Below are 11,784 nucleotides of genomic sequence, written 5' to 3'. Positions count from 1 at the left end.
ATTTTTTTTTGCCCAACAGTGTTAACAACTATTAACATTGCCACCAGATTCAATAGCTCAGAAATGTTTGCCTTGCCTATATAAACGTCTCTTGTGATTTAAAAACGTGTATAAACGTCTCTCTGATGTGTTTCTAGTATACACAAGTTAACAGTAAAAAAGCTACGTCAAAGGAACAATTACCATTGCATGATTGCCGAAGTGTCAGTTTTAACAAACCTACCCAAATGTTTTACATACATTCATTGCCCTGCATGGCAGTGAAAAGGAGTTTTCTTTCGTTTCAGGCACAGAAAATACACTTATTCATGCGTACTGCATGTATTACCACATGGCAAGAAAGGCTCACACCAGGAGGCGGCTGGCTCACACATGCATACTAATTAAACAGGTGTTTATTCCACCATATAAAGAATGATACACTTTAGGGCTTCATTTTTTAATTGCACAAGGATCAATGCTAAATCAATTCACATTCACTTAAAGTGCATAAGCACCTAACATTCCTGTGCATCTACAGACAAACAGGATCTTTCGATAACATCACAGCATGTGTGAAACAAGACATTAGAAAGATAAAATAGCAGATAAAGCCGTTATAAGACAATATTGAAGGGACGGACTTGGTTGACAGTTTTTGGTGAATAGAAATCAATGAGGCCTTCATCCTCCAGTACCGTAGATATAGAGACGCCAATGATGACATAGACACCGATTCTCTCTTTGTGGTACCTTAACTTTCCTGTAATTAACTTATACAATTAACTTGAACAACTGCACCTTGTTTTCGCTGAAATTTCAGAACACGAGAAAAATTGTTCTGAAGACTTACGTAAGCAATAAATGTACACTCGCCCACAATGGCTAATTGATTTCAGCTACATTAAGAGTGCTAAAAGATGAAAATGCTCCTTTAATATTTATATAAAGGTACATCATCTACTTACAAGCAGACATTTTTGATGGCGAGTACAAGTGCAACGATGTTTGAAGACAAGCGCTACAGGTACAAAAAACAATGGCACAGATGCACTCTATTTTTAAGTCGTTTTCAGCTTTCTTTACGCTGCAATGCACCAACTAGCCCAGCAACATATGTTTAAGTTATACAACTGCAACAGATTTGAAATTGAAGGGAAACAGTCCAAAGGACAGCACAAAAGAAAAGGGAATCACACACTAAAGTGCATGTGCTCTGTGATTCCCTTCCCTTTGTCTTAAGAGCTGTTTTCTTTCAAGGACAATGTACCAACTAGCCCATCAGAAAACCCTTCGGGATTTGAGATTTTCTTTCTCAAGACAATCCGAGTAAGGTCTGCTCTTTTTCAGCTGTACCTGAGTTGAGTGCTTTACTGATGTAGCTACCACTTTGGTTGCGTTGGAGCCAACCTTCAAAGACATCCGATGCCTCTTTAGGTCACTAACATTGAGGGCATGCTGGCCTCATATTTACCGAACGCTCAAGGAGATTACACATTTGAACAACTAAAGGGGGCCACGAAAAAAATTGTTTATTAAAAACACTACCTTTACCTTATAACAATGACAAATTTTATCACAAACTTCAAGGAAATTAACAAGATATTAAGGAAAGCACATGAAGCAGTGGTGACTGCCCAGCCAATTCCTGATGATTTCTCTATAGCGTGACAATCTTGTTGGAGTGAATAATGGCTTCCAACGAAAGCCACGCCTGAAAAGCATGACTAGGCAATTGTAGTGGCGTCTCCAGTTCTTGGATGAATCACCTCACTGCTAATGTGTCGTTAACCCTCTGATAAATACGCTTTAATGTAATACGTCATAATGCCTTAGTAATACCACAGTATTGCTGTGACATTTGTAATACTTTCGTAGTATACTCATAACACTGCTACGAGAAGGAAGAAGTTGGCAGTGGCGAAATGCGCCATGTTAACTCGACTTGGCAGAAGACGCACTCTCCATGCTTGAGCCACCCATTACAATCATTGCTTCAACTGCCACGGTTCGTGTCTTCCATCCTGCTGCCGCATAACAATATCTGACTCCTTCCCATATTGCATCGCTGCAGCGCGAAATTGGAAACTTTTATAATATTGCATTATAAAAGCAGTCTTTCCTGGCTGGAGTGGAGCTTAGTGAGTCACCAAAGGCCAGTTCTTTCAAAATAAACAAAGTCGTATTGTCTTCACGGCCCCTTCAAATGTTCCTAGTGCTGCTCTTCGACATGCTTCTTCAACTGATGCTTCCACTGAAAGGCACTGGAACACATGCTGCACGCGTACGGCTTTTCTCCAGTGTGTCTCCGCATGTGCACTTTCAGAGGGTGCTGCCGGGTGGATGCGTATGAGCACATGATGCACTTGAACGGTTTCTCCCCCGTGTGAGTTCTGATGTGCTGGATCAGGTTCCAACGGTTGAAGCACGTGTACGGGCAATAGAGGCACTGGTGGGCATTTTTCTTTCGCCAAGACTGTGGCTTGTGTTCGCCCACTCGATGCTGGAGTGCTCTGCTACCACTGCTGCTTGTCTTTAAGGTAGAAAGAGCATGCCCCGTGTCCTCGCGAGGGCCCGACCAGGTTTCTGCATCTGCAGTGAGCACCAAGGGCAAAATTTTTAATTTGATTGAGGGGTTTAACGTGTAACACCAGGGTTGTTAAGGATGCCATTTTTCTTCAGTGCATTTTCAGGAGCATGATCCCAGGTGCTTTGTTTTACTGGTAAAGTACAAGCTGTGCTATAAGTTGATTAATCCAAGCTCATTCAACCTAGTCACCTTCACAGAAATATTAAAACGTAGACATTTTCGACTTCAGCCAAGTCTGCACAACAGTGTCATCTTCCTTTCTATCTTTTAAAATTGTGAAACCGGCAGTGCCAGCAAAATTAATGACGAATTAACGTGCTTCTACTTCTGTAGGTGTTCTTTCGGTATTACTTAAGACCCCACAAGCGGCAGTGAAGTTCTTCAACTTTCTTACGAATATATTGAAGGAAGCATTACCTACCTTAAATTTCTTGAACTATTTTTAACCATTTGCTTCTACGTTGTTTGCCCATTATTTTAAAGTACAGAAAATCGCGTTACACTTCTTTACAGTTGTGTAACACTAGAATACTTTTAGTTTGAAACTTGACCACAGAAAGCCTTTTTTCAATAACCATCCCCAGGAGGCATCATGTTGTAAGGAAATGTACCGTTTGCAAAACACAGACTTTGATTTAAACAGATTTTACTATAATTTGCAATCTACATGCCAAAACAGCAGCAGGCTGTGGCTCACTGATTAAAAAGTGCTCAGACGATTAGGAACCCTGCAAGAGCACAGCACATCATATATGCAAGCATTTTCAGCCCTTCGCTGTTACTAGAAATAAAGACGATACTAAGCCTGTCACTGCATATGCTCAGCACCAGAATGGTTACTAGCAAATAAAAACCAACTGAACCAGTTTTAATTGATGACTTCCCGTTCAACTTGCTAAGTTTGCATACTGACGTTTCCTTCATGGAAACGGAATATTTGAAACTTAACAAGAAAAACAGCAGAGTAGGAACACAAGAGTTGTATCAGGATAGTTATGAAATATTTGTAGATCAAAAATAATCATAAATGAGCCCGCAAAATTGATGCAAACTCTTAGAAATGAACTGTACAGTAAAGTGAAAATTAACAATCAGAACAAACACATGTTCAGATTTAATCGGTTGGCGAGCTTTTACGTAAAAGCACATTCATACAAGCATAATAGAGGTCATGACTTGAACTTGGCATTTTTTTCAACCTTTTAGAACCTAGGGTATATTCCAGATGCTTGTTCTGTTAAAGAAATTTTGCTTTGAAATACAACACAAAAGTTTAACAAATTCACAATAAAAGACCGCTGCTTTCACCATCACTGATGTCCTGCCAAACATCAGGAAAACACCTCGGAGCAAGATTTAGAAACAGCATGAAATACATTGCCGCACATAGCTCAGCCATGTGTATACGAAAATGCTGTCAGTGGGAACTTTCGTCTGAACACATCAGTGTGAACAGATGCAGCTGTGAACACACCACAACAATAAGTTCGCACGTAAAAATGCTAAAAAACTGATGGTTCATAAAAAGCAATCCGAAAGAAAAAAATTTGCCTGTAAAAACAACAACACTTCTTTACTTCATTCAAACAGACTGCATGCAAAGAAGAGCAGAAAAAACTCGATAGTTAAAGATTGTGAAATTGAGAACATCACAATTTCAGCAGAGAAGAAATCACGAAAAAGAGTGCTTTAAAGTTGGCTGTTTGTTGTAGATGACTCTTCCCAAAAATGGCAATTTGACAACTCTCCAAATGTTAATTGAACACTACTCATGATTAGGGGTGTGTTTTAGTGGCAGAGGTACTGGTGCCAGAGGAACTAGTGCCGCCGTGGTAAACAATCTGCAAATAAGGGATGTCGCTCAAGAGTTAAAACACAGCATGTCATATACTGTACAGCATCCTACAAAACTAGAAAAGCAACCTGACCAAGAAAACACGTTCAGATTTTGGCCAACCAACCAAACTCCTCCAAACTTTGCCGGCTTGTTTGTGAAGACTTTTCAGATACATAACGTGAACGAAAAAAATTGCTGAAAATGTTCTGTTTGGCAAATACTCGACAATACCCAACAGTACTTAGCACAGTTTTGAATTCCCCGCACCCTTGAGTGCACGGCTAGTATGAATACCTCTAGTGATCTTCCCAAACTTCTCAAAGTCCTTCAACAAGTGGCTAAGAACTGTGGCTTTTTTTCTGAAAGTTTGCCATTCAGAAAACAAAAACTGCGACTCTTGCTTATTAAATGCTACATTGGTACTGCTGGCATCTGATCTGGAACTTCTGCTGGCTACTAAGAACTCCCTGTAGAAATAACTCTTGCTCCAGAGAACCATACTTAGCAACAACAGGAATAATGAGGTAACATGAAAGGCAGCCAGACACTACATTGTATTGGACCTTGGTCTTGTTGCCGCTTGTGCTGTTTCCGACCATGAATGTGCACTAACTTGCCTTTTCAATGCTTTACACACTGAGAAAAAAAGGAGACATCCATCTTCATGACACTTTTTTCACTCCAAAGAGACATCTCAAGCAGGCAGAAAAAAATACCTGGAAAGTGACTATCTTAAACGGAAGTTTTTAGCTGCCGGATTTGAGGCCCATGTTTATATCACAATTACAAGCCCTCATAATTTAAGCACAGCCTGTTTCGTTGAAATGACAGACTAAATGAGCAAACTGCAATTTCACACACCAAACCTACACATAAATATATGGTGGGCTAGGTAAAGATGCACTATCTAAAAACTGAGCAAGCAGACTCATTCTGCCTGGACAGATGTTAACACAAAAGAGTGCAAAGGCTTCTCGACAGCATTCAGCCCTGAAGCAATCTTCACTGTCCACACACATTGCACTGGAACCTTGGCAAGTAGAGGGGCAACTGTAAGCGAAACAAACACGACCCTGTACGGAGAGCGCCTGTTCAAAAAGCTTGCAACATCAGTCACTCTGAAGTACGTTTGAAAAAAAAATCAAAAACTGGAAATTTTTGACCAGCTTATACACACTTATCGTCAAATTAGAACTGAGATTGGCTATGGAAGCTTAGGGTCCCGGTGTCCTTACCTAAGTATTTTTGAGTAATAGGGGAAGCAAGTTAAAAAGCTCTCCACCTCGTGTTTAAATGCTTTCATGCAAAGGGTATTTAAAGTAAGCACCCCGTAGTTCACATGACAAGTTTTCTTCAGACAATTTATAAACGCCTTATTTCTACAGCAAAGCTGTTAGTCTGGTTCGTTGGGAATTTCCACAGCCTTCATGCACAGAAAGGTTGTGTAAGCAGAAAGTAAGAAATGAGCTCAAGCCCAAACAGCAAGAAAACAAATGAACTCCAACCAGGTACAGAATGAATGCGACACATGTGCTATTGTGCCCTCTGAGAGCAAAAACAAAACAAGAAAAAACAAGTCAAGACGAAAATGAAGACCACAAAGCTGATCAAAACCTGAAGGGATGCCGCCCCATTGTTCTACCGGGAAAAGACCATGCAAACATTTGAAATGTTTGGAAGACAAACGCTTCACGGCCACGCCAAAAATACTAGCACTGCCATGTGCCAATCACATGGACACCACCAGCTACCATGACGCAACATGAAAGGTAACAAGGGATGGAGTGTATAGAAGCTTCCCAAGTGAAAGTTTTTCTAGCTGGATTATTTAACCAGAAATTTCTTCTAGCTAGAAACAATCTAGCTAGAAATAGCAGAATTTCTAGCTAAAAATTCAGTTTCTAGATCATTTCTAGCTGGACTGAGCTTTACTTCCCGCTAGCATTTGTCAGTCCAGCTAGAAGAAAAAAACCCTGCAAGCTGGAAATAATCATCTCTAGCTAGACTAAGAATTTTTCTAGTTAGAAGCTGCCGATTCCAGCTAGATACTAATAATCTAGTCAGAAATGAAGCCGGAAATTACGATTTCTTGTTAGAAATGCTCTTTCCATATTCACGGGGGAGGGGCACCTTGGCACCTTACAGCTTCACTGGCTATTCACTTCTGCTGGGCAGCATGGCTCCTCAGTTTTCAATTTTGTGAGCGCGACAACCAAGGCTCTAGATGTCCACTGGAGAGCAAAACGAAGGGCTTCTTTGTCTTTCACCACACTACCCGCATCATACTTGCTGACGGCTTGCCTCCACCACAGCACAGTGAAGACACATACGGTCGATTTCATTACCTGCAAGAAATTAAAAAAAATGCGTTGGAAACAACGCATGAAAATGGAAAATAGCCGAGAAAAAATTATGCAGAGAGACAGCTCATTACTCAAAACTGGAGAGGTCGGTTTTGTCAGTGGTAGGTTTGCTAAGCCAGACAGAGATGACCGTAGTCATTGAGCTGGGATAATTGTCGGGGGATTGTGAAGAAGGCAGCAGTGAATACAAAACAAAAATATTAAAAAATAAAACGAAAGGAACTACTAGAAAAAATGAAAAAAAAAAGTTTAAAAAACACTACTAGATGGAAAGGCGCAAAAAACTCGGAAGAAAACAGTGCGAAGAGATGAGAATACCAAATTATCAAAAATCAAAGAAAACAGTGCGATCAAAGAGAATACCAAATTAACAGAATGGCAAATACAGGCCTGACGTGACGAGTAACATAAGTCATTTGTCACTGCTCAAGGAGCAGAGAAGTTTTTGAGGTACTGAGGGCCATGAAAAGTGAGAAAAATGTCAGTCCCTAAGGTTCATCACCGCTAGATCAGTGTGCAGGGAAGTAAGACAGTTGAAGCATGCCTCTACGTAATACACAAAACATGGAGGGAGCTGCTGTTGCTCAATGTCTGGCAAGCATTGTACATCTTCATGTCCAGGGCAAAGCAGTAAAATTACTCTGCCAAATCTTACATTTGAAGCTGCCACTATGAGTTATGGTCAGATGGGCAGAGCAGCACACCATTCCTTTTCTTGAGATCACTGAAGATGCGAAGTTTGTAATGGGGGTGAACGTCTGCAACAGCATGCAGAGGTGGATTTCTTCGGTAAGGGTCCACTTCCTCCAGATGGCAGCAATCACTACGTCAGTAACTATACGCAAACTGTCCTCCATAAAAAAAGCGCTTCCACTTGTTATGAACTAAATGAAACACCACAGCCAACTTTAAACTTTAGCCTTATCCAGATGTAAACCCACTGTTCAAACCCCAATGTATAGAATTCAAAAAACCATTCAGAATTGTGGAATGGGAAGGTAACCTGTATTATACCCGTGTGACACGTACACAGAAAATGACATCAAGTGCTTAATGCCATTATTCACTGCTGCGCGCAGAAATCTAATGACATTTGCTCTGACATTGAGTCGGCTTATAACACCATTAGGCAGCTGTGTCTTGAGGGCCAGATAATGCTCTGCTTCCAACAGCATGTAGGCTCGTTGGGGCTAACGTCGGATTGGCTTGGCTGCCTCCTGACATTGTTAAGAATGCTTCTAATGCTGTGCCTCTTTAGCTTGTGATGACCTAGGAGTTCCTTCTGACAATTCACTTTGATTATTATACAAAGAACAGACTCTCCAAGAAGCAATCTGGTATTTCTTTTTGTACATATTCCTGTTGTGTGGGAAATTTTCGGACGACCCGCAGACTATCCGTTGTGAGCCCAAGACTTAATCTGAGAGCCCCAGCATTTCCTGTGCTCTAGGAGTACCAAGCGCAGCTCAGCTCAGAGCTTGCTCTTCTCTTATACTTCCTTTGTGCACCAGTTACACCAAGAAATTCTATCACTAAGAATCCTAAGCTGCACTGCAGCTGAAAAGCGGTTCTAAGCATGTGGGCATATGACGCACAGAAGAGATGATTTTCAAAAGAAAAGTGACTCCATAATAGTGATGCTATGACACAGGGTAAAGCTTGATATTGCAAATGGGTGGGCAGAGAAAGTGTTTAATGTCGAAGCCTCAGAGAAAGGCTTTCAGGCTCACGAACGCACAAGCAAGTGTATAAGAGGTACAAAAAAAAGTTTGGCTGACGATTACGATACTCTCTAATGCGAAATTTGATCACAGCGCAAACTGCAGTCCTTTTGGTGAAGATGCATAGCTGCTGCTTCAGCGGCGTGCACCTCTCCTCGGATAGCATTGTCTTCGTTTCAGGAAGTGACGATGTCGTTAGTGAACGCAAACGCCTTCGTGCGTCCACTAGTGTTGTGTCGTAGTGCGTTGCCTCTGAAGACAAGTACTGCAAGGCACCTTCGGTATGCCGAACTTCCCCTCACACTTTCGCCATACTCCTTGTTCGTCTTCCTGCTCACTCTATCCTCGGTGTCTTCTTCACTGTCTCGGTTGCAATTGAGGGCAATGGCGAGAAACGACACGAAACTACAGCAGCGGGCGCTTAAGTGATGCGCTCTAAAATACAGGCATGGATGTTTACACAGAAACTAGCGATGGAAAGCTATCAGGGCATCCAGAAAGTACATAAAAGCATTAGGACAGGTAATATGAGAAAAGCAAGAATGTCCTATAGTGCGTATAGTGCTGAGGCAACAGGTGGCGTTCCGAACAGTGCAGTGTTGATGTTGGTAGGGCACAGGTTGTAACGTACTTTTACGTGTGGACACAGTGGCCCAAAAATCTGTGAAATAAAGTTGGTGGCGCCCTGTGTAGACCTTTGACCCTGAGCCATTTCAACTTTGTTCTTGGCCCGGGCCAGGCGACAACCCAGGTGGAAACACTGAGCCGGTCTTCGATGGTCTCAACTGAGAGCAGCTTCACAGGTCTGTATGGGAAGCTGGCATATAGCACATGCGGCCACATGATATAGCTTGTTCATTCTTTCTTTTCCTTTTCTTTTGTGTATCGTGTGTAGCGAAATCCCAATAAATCAGTTGCGAGAAAGAAAACAAGCAAAAACTTGATTGATTCTGGGGTCTAACGCGCCACACTACACAGGCGATGAGGTGTGCCGTAGTCGAGGGCTCCAGATGAATTTTGACCACCTGGGGACCTTTAACGTGTGCCGAAATGTAGAACACGCAGGCATTTTTGCTTTTCGCCTCCACCAGAAAAGTGTCCGCCGCGGCCAAGAATCGAACCCGCATACTCAGCAGCACAATGCCATCGCCACTGAGCCGCCGCAGCGGGTCAAGAAAAAAATGTGCCTAGGTACGTCGTACAGGTAGTTGACTAGCAAAGCTGTAACGAGCTGCAGCATCCGCACAGAGTAGACGAACCCACTTCCATTCTTGAGTGCAGCATCGCCCATTGTAAGCTGCCAGCTCCTTGGGAGTATGTATGGTGCATGGCCCCCCCATTTCAAAGTAATGTGTGACCGGTGTTAGCTATTCCCAAGTTGACGCTGCTCCATCTGTGCCGGCAGCAGCCCCTGCCCACCACTGTCGCTTCAGGCAGTATCTCGCTGTGCGTGCACTCAGCTGTGAGAGTCTTTTTCACTCCTTTCTTCGGTGTGCAGTTCCCACTAACCAGTGTTGGTAGGTGCGACAGTGTAACCAGCTGTAGTGGCTAAGGCTTTGCTGAGCTGAGTTTGCTGAGCACAAGTATGTGGGTCCGATCCTGGCCACAGTGGCTACTTCTCTGACGGACGCGGAAAGTCAAAACGCCTGCATGTCGAGATCTTGGCGCACGTCAAAGATCCGAAGGTGGTCAAAATTAATCCGGAGCCCTCCACTACGACGTGCTTCATAGTACCGGTGTAGCTCCACCGCATTAAACCTAAAAATCAATCAATCAGATGCGAGAGTGTTGCTGCGTCATCTACAAACCCAGCCAATCACTTTCCCCTTACTTCTAACTGCTCTCCCACCTGGTTTCTTGCACGCAGGCGCATAGAGTTGTGCTGGGGAGTTTTCTGCGTAATTGATTAATAACAGCGCTTAAACAAGGACCAATCAAGGAGTACACCAACACGAGAGCTGTTTCCTTTCCTGGCATTACTTTCTTGGTCCTAGTTAAAGCGCTGTTTTTTGTCACATTGCGCAGGACCAACTAGACCAAGTTCAAACCTTAGTTTTCAGCGAGCACGGGATCGGCGAATTTTCCGTTCGCCTAGACATATAAAGCTTCGCTTTAAAAGAAGGGTACGTAACGGGCATCAAACAGACCTATCCTCAGCAGCCTCGATGTGCGAGGAACACGCTCTATTCCCCTCGATATGATTGGAGGCGTGAACTTCGCCGCGATTTCTACCAGTTCGGCCATGATGCTTCGGACGCAGCACAAGTGATTTTTCGTGTTACTTTTGCATTGACATCACGTAAATGCGCCGTAAAGTGGCACATTACTATAAAGTTGCGTGATCACAGAGGATGGTACTTCATTTTTTACTTCTGGTTCCATCACACGTAACGTAATTTTTTTTACTTGATGTTAAGGCAGACGCAACTTTAATTCCCATTTACTGTTCCGTAGGACGTACCGCGCGCTAGACACGGAGTGAAAGCTATTTACGTTCAAAAAAAAAAAAAATAAGGCAAAACTGACTCCAACGAGAGCTTGCATGCGTGATTACAAAACACTTAGGCGCTGCTATTTACACACAGAGCTAAAAGCATCGCCGGAAAATGTTACAATTACGTGTGCGCAGACGACAGAATGCGACGCTTAAATAAAGACGTCACTCGGGCGAGTTCGTTCACGCTCAAAAGCCGCACCTGCTGTTAAAAAAGGCAGTAACGCGTATCAAATACGCACTGCTCTGATAGTACTGAATTACACTGCAGGTGTCCGGTGACTACGGTATACGTAGAGTGGACGCTTCCCTATTTGCCCGTTCTCGAAACACCGCCTTTACGTGTCATTAACATTATTGTTACAATTAGTTATGTTCTTATACTTTTTATTACGCCTTCAAATGCGCGCGTTCATCCGCAAACAAATCGCTTGCGTAGTAAAGTACTTTCACTTTGATACGAAACCGAAGCGCTGGTACAATTTCGGCTCATAGTTCGATAGCAATACAACAATGCCACGCAGGAACAATTTGAGCACTTACTTGGGGCTTACCGAGTTATTTGAAAGTCAGCAATACTCTTTTTAAAACGGAGAAGCTGTAGGTTGGCAAATTTGAAGAGTAAACAATGAAGGCGGCTATTAACGGTACAGATTTCGACTTCGACTTCGTGTAAACTGCACATCGTAGTTTTTAATTAAACAGTTCAGTAAAAACGCTTACATTAAAACTAACTGTTTCAGTTTTTTGCACCTTGTTTTTATTACATATAATATGGCGTTGACTATCATGAAGCAAAC

The 11,784-nt window shown here is 42.6% G+C and overlaps 1 long non-coding RNA gene across 2 annotated transcripts; it reads right to left on the bottom strand.

Annotated features, from left to right (window-relative positions):
- Positions 1–2,241: 2,241 nt before the first annotated feature.
- LOC144158972 (uncharacterized) lies at positions 2,242–11,637 on the bottom strand. 2 transcript variants are annotated; one of them, XR_013320217.1, is made up of 3 exons: positions 11,528–11,635; positions 6,550–6,751; positions 2,242–2,571 (listed from the first exon to the last, which is right to left on the bottom strand). It is a non-coding gene; the product is annotated as an uncharacterized LOC144158972 (long non-coding RNA). The 2 variants fall into 2 exon arrangements; XR_013320218.1 differs by having other exon boundaries at positions 2,497–5,456; positions 11,528–11,637.
- Positions 11,638–11,784: the final 147 nt, after the last annotated feature.

The sequence above is a fragment of the Haemaphysalis longicornis genome, unplaced genomic scaffold (assembly GCF_048455015.1).
Source record: "Haemaphysalis longicornis isolate Haplotype H1 unplaced genomic scaffold, Haemaphysalis longicornis Haplotype H1 scaffold_10, whole genome shotgun sequence".
Lineage (NCBI taxonomy): Eukaryota > Metazoa > Arthropoda > Arachnida > Ixodida > Ixodidae > Haemaphysalis > Haemaphysalis longicornis.
The sequence above is the reverse complement of the archived record's forward strand: the minus strand, read 5'-3'. Positions and strand labels throughout refer to the sequence as shown.